Genomic DNA, 10,384 nt, shown 5'->3' with positions numbered 1-10,384 from the left:
AAGAAATTTCAGAAAATTAGGGTTCTTGTGGGAGCATTCTGCCTGAATTTTTAGGTCCTAGTTAGAGGCCGAATTGGCCTTGGTTTAAAACATCAAAGTTGTAGGGAATGACATTTTAGAGGTGCCTACAAAATTTCAGGTCGATCGGAGTTGTGTAAAATGAGAAGAGTTGAAATTACTATTGCTGTTCTGGTTTTACCCGAATGTAAGAACTGCGCCTGTAATTGGTTGTTTTGGCTGGAATTGATTCCGAATTGGTTATTGAGGCCTTCTGATGAAATTTATCCCTGTTTCTTAGCTTTCAGCTGGTTTTGGAATTTCTGGATTTGGACTTGGAGAACATGAGTTATGATGTTTCCGCTAGAATGCGTTTTGGTGAATCTATTTTACGTTTTTGATGTAGTATCTTGCATTTTGGACCTGTTTGCACTCAAAACTGGGTTGAGTGACCTTCTGTGATGTTGTAGCCCTGTCTTTTAGCTTCGCATCGGTGTATCGTACACCTTCATCCGATAATCGTAGTGAAATTGGTGCCATTACCGCAAAGCGAGGTCAAAAACTATTTTTTTTCAGGGCAAAGCTAATTCTATTTCTGGATTTTCTGGTTTCCTCTATTGCTTGTGTATGTTTAGGGGACCCTATTTTGGTAGTATGTAGAAATGGTTTAGAACTTATAATCGAGTCTTCTTGTATTTATTTGAATAGTTTAGGGCTTGACCCTATTTTGTACTTGAATGCCATTAAGCCTAGTGAACGGTTTTTGGGGAATGAGATTATTTTTGTACGAGATGTTGGGACTGATTTGAGGACATAATGAAGCCATGATGGCTGGAAAATAGGTAAAAAACAAGGGATATGCTGCCGAAATTTTCTTGAAGGCTAGTTGGATTTACTTGTGATTTGAACGAAGGGCTTTTGGGTTGTTTGAGCCTAGGTCTTCATGTTACCTTTTCGTTACCAAAAATCATGTTTTGCACCCTTGCTTTAGTAATTATTTAGCGAGGCATACGACTGGTAGTCGAGCCTCACATGTGCATTCTGTATACTCGCTTTTGAAAGTGGAACCTTCAATTGTTTTCCTTGGATTATTTTAGGGTTTCTTGGTGATTAAAGCTCTCTTTTGGGAGGTATCTGCACTGACCCTGGTGAGTGTACTACTCACTTGTGTGTTACTATATGGCTTTGAATGTAAATTGCTTGAAGTGAATTGATTGTGACTTGATTGAAGTGAAAGTGTACTTTATCACTCTCACTTATATGCCTTATATCATTGTTGTCATGTTATTGGAATGTTACATGAAATGAAAGTACGTGACTTGGTGTCGATTGGACGAGTATCCAACGACTACAAATGTTATCATTAAGCTCAACCCCATTGGTAGTTGATTGAATCGAGCCGGCGAGGGTTTGGTCGTGCCAATTAATGAACCTTGGGTAAAGTTATATGGAATCTTGTAGTATGCGAGACTCTCGATTCCGGTATACTCGAGTAATACCAAAGTGCAAGTGTTTGGAGTTCGAGCCCGGTAGGGGGATGTTAGGTGGAAGGAGTGGAAGTAAAGTAGAGTCTACGGTTGGTTACTTTTGAACATTGACGGAGAGTCAATGACGTTCGATCAAGAAATGTAAACGAGGAAAGGGCTCTTGAGAGCCATCTGTATCCTTTTATTACCATATTTGACGTGTGCCTTTTCTTATTTTTACTATATTGAATGAAAACTTGATGCTTATATGCACTTGGTTGCGTAAGTGATAGTATCTCACTGGGCAATTAGCTCACACCGTTCCTTTTGTTTTCCTTACAGGAATATGACTCTTTTTGGAATGAATCTTGATAGATGGTTGCCGAATGAACTAGATGTATCTCTCTTTTGTATTGTATATGAAGTGAAACCCTAAATGTATCTTTAGGGCCGTTTTCACTTTCAATTTGGCAAACCGTGTATATATTAACTTTTGAAAACTTTTGTATGTCACTTTGGATTGTAATTGTTAAAGTTCAAGATGTGAATGTTTGTTTGATATTTGGTTGCGTTCTGACGGGTCGGTTACTATTCATGGCCGACTCCGAATTTTATTTTTTTTATTTTGGATTATTTTGCCCTTTTGCCTTGTTTACGCGCGTTTGTAAGTTCCGGAACGTATTAGATCGCTCTAACTACACTGTTAGTCCTGGCGAGAGTTGGCAGGCAGTCCGCTAACCCCTCTGGTTCGCCTTAGGGGAAGGTGGAGCTGTCACAGGTGGTATCAGAGCGCCTAGGTTAAGAGGACTTGGGGCAAGTGGGACATACATGATAGGCACTAGGCATACTTGATTCTTTTAAGATGACTGATATATTTTAAGCTGAAATGCTGGGATGAAGGATTAAGTGCTCGTTCGAGCATAAGCTATGAACCTTGAAGTGTTATAGGTCTTTAATCTTTCTCATGGTATCTAAGGACCATAGATAAGTATGTCGGACAGGAATTTTGATTTGTAGATGGTTTACTCTTGGGATTGGCCAGCTCGAGATGTGAACTATCTTATTTCGGATTCTCGTGCCCGAGTACTCCAGAATTGAGGCGATGCAAGCTACTAGGTATTCGAGCCTTGTATTTTGGAAACTTGAACAGGCTTTGTCTGACTAGAATGACTAGAATGAGCACAAGAGATCAATGGACATCTAGTTTGGATAGTAAGTGACGTGAGAGACCAGACGGGCTGATACTGGGACGACTTCACCTTTTCCTTTTGGTTCGTCCGTATATTACTACCACCTGACGTTAGTATATGTGCTTGTATATGTGCTTGTATACATGGTTATCTGTCCAACTTGATATGTATTTGTGTACTTGCTTATCCGTCTTTTAATATGGCGTGTTATGTGCGATATGTTATTTGTGTAATTGGTATGATAGATTTTGTTATTTTAGTCAATTTATTGCATTCATGCATTAAAGTACCCTTTTTGGAAAGAAAAGAGAGAGGGGGGAAAAAATGGATGTAGTCGCGGACATGGTCATAGCAGTGAAACAAAACGAGACCAAGGGTCAAGAGAAGAAAGGGAGGAAACAACAGCTAAAGCAAACATGGACCAAGAGTGCCACTTGTATTCAAGACTTTATTATGACCCATTGTTTTGCCAACAGGCTATCATCGGAGGTCCAGCAATTCTGTGAGATGGCACGTTGGGTTGAGATGTGTAAGGAAATCGCGGTTCTTCGAGAAGAAATAGAAGTCCAAAAGAAACTAGTTGCATACTGGGAAGGGCGATGGAAGCACGAGTATACAGAGAAAATTGAGCTCTTGCACAAGAACTTAGAGCTAAAAAGGAAATACGAAGGGATTTCCAAGGAGGCCCTTGAAAAGGCCCAACGAATCGAGAATGCAAAGGCGCAGGTGAAAGCTTCCCAAACACGGAAAAGGGGTGCAGTGGGTAGCGTGAGTGAGGAACCTAGCGAAGCAATGACACCTTCTAAAGTACGGAAAGTGAACCAGTTATTCCGGCCGCCATGGACATTGGGGGCGGTAAATGAAAGATTTATCAAAGGAAGCCAAACCGGACAGGGGGAGACTTCTCCGGAAAGCAAAAAATGGCTTCCCACTTGACTTGTGACTATTGCGGGAAGGCCAATCACACTGAGAACGATTGTTGGAGAAAGGGGAGGAGATGTCTGCGCTGTGGGAGCGCCGAGCATCGAATTGCTCATTGCCCGATTAAAGTGCGTAAAAAGAAAGGAACCCAACACCCAACCAAGACCGACCCTGGACCGTCAAGTGGAGAAGGGACTGGAATGAAGAATCTCGTTTCTTCTGAGTCTGAAGACGGAGAAGGTACAGGCCATTGGTTACTTTAAATTTTGAAGGTAAAATTTCGAGGGCGAAATTCTTTTAAGGGGGAGAGAGTGTGAGAACCCGTATTTTTCCCATTTTCTAGGTTTTATTATTTTTCGTGGCTTGTTTTCTGCATTTTCGTGATTAGGAAAAATTTCTAGATACTTTTAAGGAGCAGATATAAGTTTTAGATTATTTTTCTAGTATCGAATGGATTTTGAGAAATTAAGAGCGTATACCGGACGTGGGACCCACTAGTGCGAAAAGTTCGGAAAAATTCGGCAAACTAGGTTAAGTTTTGAATATTGGAATTAATTTACCGGGTGTTAAGAGATAAGTAGAGGGTGCTAAGTGGATTGATATAGGAGAGACAATGTAGGTGAGCATTTATTAAAAGGTGACAAGTGTCACCATTTGAGTGGACCACTATTCATGGTCTTACCATTTGACTTAAATAAACCAAAAATGACCCAAAAATCATCAAAAACATCCTCTAAGGTGGCCGGCCCTCTCTTGCTCTCTTTCTCTCTCTCTTACTCCAAGCACAAGGAAGAAAACCCTTCAAACTTGCTCCAAATCATCAAAACCAACCATTGAAACTTGCAATTTCTCCATAAAACATCTTCAAGTAGTGTTTGTGGGTTGTTGTGTGAAGTTTTTTCGAAGGTTAAGGTGACCAATTGCTCTCTCTCTCTTGTTTTTAAGGTGAGTTGTGAAGAACCACCCTCCTTCTTGAATTGATGCTTAAATCATGCTTAGTGATAGTATGAGATGCAAGTTTATGGATTATTTCTTGATTTGTGGTTGAAATGATGAAGTTTTATAATTTTTGGAGATTTTTCTGTTTTCATATGGATATGATTATGTGGTCATGTATGGTGATTGGAAATGATGTATAATGACTCTAGGAGGTGGAAAAAGTGATTAATTGCAACCAATTTCTGGTTTGGAAGAAATTTCAGAAAATTAGGGTTCTTGTGGGAGCATTCTGCCCGAATTTTTAGGTCCTAGTTAGAGGCCGAATTGGCCTTGGTTTAAAACATGAAAGTTGTAGGGAATGACATTTTAGAGGTGCCTACAAAATTTCAGGTCGATCGGAGTTGTGTAGAATGAGAAAAGTCGAAATTACTATTGCTGTTCTGGTTTTACCCGAATGTAAGAACTGCGCCTGTAATTGGTTGTTTTGGCTGGAATTGATTCCGAATTGGTTGTTGAGACCTTCTGATGAAATTTAACCCTGTTTCTTATCTTTCAGCTGGTTTTGGAATTTCTGGATTTGGACTTGGAGAGCCTGAGTTATGATTTTTCCGCTAGAATGCGTTTGGTGAATCTGTTTTACGTTTTTGATGTAGTATCTTGCATTTTGGACCTGTTTGCACTCAAAACTGGGTTGAGTGACCTTCTGTGATGTTGTAGCCCTGTCTTTTAGCTTCGCATCGGTGTATCGTACACCTTCATCCGATAATCGTAGTGAAATTGGTACCATTACCGCAAAGCGAGGTCAAAAACTGTTTTTTTTCAGGGCAAAGCTAATTCTATTTCAGGATTTTCTGATTTCCTCTATTGCTTGTGTATGTTCAGGGGACCCTATTTTGGTAGTATGTAGAATTGGTTTAGAACTTATAATCGAGTCTTCTTGTATTTATTTGAATAGTTTAGGGCTTGACCCTATTTTGTACTTGAATGCCATTAAGCCTAGTGAACGGTTTTTGGGGAATGAGATTATTTTTGTACGAGATGTTGGGACTGATTTGAGGACATAATGAAGCCATGATGGCTGGAAAATAGGTAAAAAACAAGGGATATGCTGCCGAAATTTTCTTGAAGGCTAGTTGGATTTACTTGTGATTTGAACGAAGGGCTTTTGGGTTGTTTGAGCCTAGGTCTTCATGTTACCTTTTCGTTACCAAAAATCATGTTTTGCACCCTTGCTTTAGTAATTATTTAGCGAGGCATACGACTGGTAGTCGAGCCTCACATGTGCATTCTGTATACTCGTTTTTGAAAGTGGAACCTTCAATTGTTTTCCTTGGATTATTTTAGGATTTCTTGGTGATTAAAGCTCTGTTTTGGGAGGTATCTGCACTGACCCTGGTGAGTGTACTACTCACTTGTGTGTTACTATATGGCTTTGAATGTAAATTGCTTGAAGTGAATTGAATGTGACTTGATTGAAGTGAAAGTGTACTTTATCACTCTCACTTATATGCCTTATATCATTGTTGTCATGTTATTGGAATGTTACATGAAATGTTACATGAAATGAAAGTACGTGACTTGGTGTCGATTGGACGAGTATCCAACGACTACAAATGTTATCATTGAGCTCAACCCCATTGGTAGTTGATTGAATCGAGCCGGCGAGGGCTTGGTCGTGCCAATTAATGAACCTTGGGTAAAGTTATATGGAATCTTGTAGTATGCGAGACTCTCGATTCCGGTATACTCGAGTAATACCAAAGTGCAAGTGTTTGGAGTTCGGGCCCGGTAGGGTGATGTTAGGTGGAAGGAGTGGAAGTAAAGTAAAGTCTACGGTTGGTTACTTTTGAACATTGACGGAGAGTCAATGACGTTCGATCAAGAAATGCAAACGAGGAAAGGGCTCTTGAGAGCCATCTGTATCCTTTTATTACCATATTTGACGTGTGCCTTTTCTTATTTTTACTATATTGAATGAAAGCTTGATGCTTATATGCACTTGGTTGCGTAAGTGATAGTATCTCACTGGGCAATTAGCTCACACAGTTCCTTTTGTTTTCCTTACAGGAATATGACTCTTTTTGGAATGAATCTTGATAGATGGTTGCCGAATGAACTAGATGTATCTCTCTTTTGTATTGTATATGAAGTGAAACCCTAAATGTATCTTTAGGGCCGTTTTCACTTTCAATTTGGCAAACCGTGTATATATTAACTTTTGAAAACTTTTGTATGTCACTTTGGATTGTAATTGTTAAAGTTCAAGATGTGAATGTTTGTTTGATATTTGGTTGCGTTCTGACGGGTCGGTTACTATTCATGGCCGACTCCGAATTTTATTTTTTTTTATTTTGGGTTATTTTGCCCTTTTGCCTTGTTTACGCGCGTTTGTAAGTTCCGGAACGTATTAGATCGCTCTAACTGCACTGTTAGTCCTGGCGAGAGTTGGCAGGCAGTCCGCTAACCCCTCTGGTTCGCCTTAGGGGAAGGTGGGGCTGTCACAAACCACAATTTCCAAATGTTGACACTTTGTCAACCAAACAAGTAACAAGTCCGTAGAACCCCACTTTTCACCAATTTTCGTCTACCGTTACACCTCCTGTCGGGCCTACACGTCAAACAAGATGTGATATTACTCGACTATATCCAAACAAGTCAAGTACAAGAGACCAAAGTTCACCAAACTCTTCAACCAATCCCTTGCTGGCTTGAGTTGAATGGCTAGCCATTGGATTTTGGGCGTCCCCACAAGTACAATTGATCGATGAGACAACACTCCAATCGGTTTAAAATAGATCATAGCACTGAGTCGGGATGAGAGGCACCTCCCACCCGAATAGAGTGTGGTACATGCTATCGTTCAATGTTCACGAGTCAAAACATGTTTGATTACAAGTGCAAGTCAGACAAATTCATATTTCAAGTAGCAAGCATTCAAGAGGGAGAGGACGAGGGCAATAAAGTATACCCTCGCCTCGGCAAGTTCACAAGTCACATAGCACTTGTACAAATATCATTTCAATCATAGCAACATGAAGCATGAACTGGACACTCATCAAAAGTCAAGAGCAAAACAAAAGTAAAAGCAAGAGGTCAAATGAGCTCTTCGGTGTACACGTGATCACCTGAGACATGCACAATCACGGTTACCTAGGTATTCGACCAAGGTTAATAAGAAAATTTCCTCATGCTACCCACACTCAAAAGTTACAAGTCCAAGTCAAATTAAAAGGGACTTTCTCGCTTAATCACTAAAACAATACTCAAGGGGGACTCAAAAGTTGTTTTTGAGTCAAGTCGTGCCAAGAAATTTCTATTTTAAAAGAAGAGTATCATATTTAATTTTTGGCACGAAAATCGTGGAAAGGAAAAATGATTTTCATATCTTAAAACTTTTAATCCTATGCCCAAATTTTAGAATATAAAGGAGTGTTCACGTTTTTTAAACTTATGGAATCAGAATTCATCAAAACGCTACTTATTTTCATAGTAATTATTGAAGTTAAAAGTTTCAAGTTTCAAATATAAAGTTAGGGAAATTCCTGAAGAATTATTCTAGCTAAACGTTCCAATTGATGGTTTATTTTCATGGAAACCAAGGGCATAAGAGTAAGAGGTGAAATCCATTTCTCAAGTATGAAATGAGATGCAAATAATCAAGAAAGTTAGGATTGAAACCTAGAAAATGTTCCCAATCCACTTTTTAAGCTTTTGCCTCTTTATAAGGAAAATTCAGTTTTGGCAACATTATTTGAAAAATCATAACTTGAGTTTCATAAATCCAAAATTTGTAATCTTATACCGTTAAAAAATAGACTCAATGAAATAAAACTCTCAAGAAGACATTTTTTCCAGATTCAAATCAGAATTTAGTCATATTTTAGTTCCAAATCACTGCTTCAGCAAGAACAGGGCAAAACAGTCTAGAATTTTAGTAAAATTTGAAAATTTGGCAAAATTCATAGGAATCGAACTAGTCCTTGAAATTTATACCACTGAAAGAACTCCAAGTCCGGTTTCAAACGCAATAAACAGAACTCAATTTGAATTTTTCTACAGTAAGATACAACAGTTTTCCTAAAGCTGAATTTTGAAACTTAATACACGAAATTTCAGCTTTGAAACACCCGACACTATTTGTAAATTAGGTCATAGCTAAGGCTACACAAATCCAAAATTAGCGTAGTTAACAGCGTTGAAAACTAGATTCAAAATTCTAAAAATCACTAGAAGAAACTGTCTTCAAATTCATTTCGTAAGGGGAGTGAAAATGAGTTACAAACTGCAGCTGTGCTTGACTCTCTTTTAGAATAGTGAGTGAAAATAGCCAACTTTGCCGGTTCACTGCGACTCATAGAAAACGAACTAGCAAGTGCATTATATACCGTTAGAAAGCCCTCGGAGTCTAGTTTCACCTGCCTCAAACGACACTTGATTTCGACTCCTGTACGAAAAATTATGTGCTATTTAGTACACACTAGTCGGCTGCACTGATCAGAAATTTTCAGATTTGCTTTTCTCCCTTTAACCTAACTTTAACTCATTCAAATGAATTGCTTTTTGGAAGATAATTTACACACACATAACCCAACATGTAGTAAGTATTTTTACATCAATATAACCACAAATTTTGAAATTAAAACAAGAGAAAAAAACCAGCAAAAATTGGACAGCCTTGCTTCTTCTTTCTCTTCAAAATTTTCTCTCCAACTCTCACACCAAAACCAAGCTAGAAATCACTAAAACAACAACCAAACAAACAAGAAATCCTCAATGCCACTACCTAACAATCTTTCTCAAGGTATCTACCTAATGTCAAGGTTCATGGAACCCATCAACAAAGCCAAGCTCATTTAGCTAAAAACTAACGAAAAACTAACTAAAAGATGAAAGAAAAATGGGAGCTTTGAGGGTTACCTTTCCTCCAAGAGTAGTAAGCAAAACCACAAGAAATCAAGCTCTAAACCACCAAGAGTCTCTCCTCCTCCAAGTCTCCTACTAAGCTTGAGGATGATCCAAGAGAGTGAGCAAAGTTGGAGCAAGTTTTAGTGAGCAAAATGAAGAAGAAATGTTGAAACTTTCTTGGCTAAATGGAGGATGCAGTGCTCGGCCAAGAGAGGGAGAAGAGAGAGGGTTTGTGTGTGATTTTGGTAAAGTGATTTGGATGAAAGAAAGATGGGACATAAAGCTACTTTTGGTTCAAAAGTCAACAATTGAATAGTGACCCATTAGTGCTCCTAATTGAGCTTAATTCGACTCACCCACTCATCTCTAATTTCTCAATTAATTTTTCTTAGACTATAATTGATCATTCTTAACTCTCGAAGACCACTGCACTCTTAGACCAAATATCGTTTCGAAAAATGTGTATTCACTAATTTTCACTAATCATGCGACAGAAAAATTAACTTTACAAGCAAATGTTTTAAAATTATAAGTATGAGCCAATGTACCATGCAAATGCAATTAAAATGAATGTAATAAATTAATTGAAGTAAATGAATAAATAATTAAATAAATAAATAAACCATGTAAAGAAAATTTCGGTCCTCACATTTTTAGTATAATTTATGAATAGTAACTCAATACCCCACTTATAAATATTCTAAAACTGACACCTTACTTGTGAATTTCCACTTTTTCTATTCCCTTTAGCGAAACCCTTCTTGTGAGTTTCCGCTGTTTGTATCTTCTCCCTTGTCCAAAATTTCCCAAAACTATGAAATGGTCACTAATATTTTACCGCTATTGTTAATTGCAAAAAAAAGAGTTAAAAAGAAAAGCAGGACGAAGTTGGCGTTTGCCGTCGGGCGGACCCGTGTGTTCTTCTGACGTAAGCCATAAAAGATTGAAATTTGATAGTCAAAGGCC

This window comes from Coffea arabica, chromosome 8e, assembly GCF_036785885.1.
Source record: "Coffea arabica cultivar ET-39 chromosome 8e, Coffea Arabica ET-39 HiFi, whole genome shotgun sequence".
NCBI classification, from domain to species: Eukaryota; Viridiplantae; Streptophyta; class Magnoliopsida; order Gentianales; family Rubiaceae; genus Coffea; species Coffea arabica.
Note: the sequence above shows the minus strand (reverse complement) of the source record.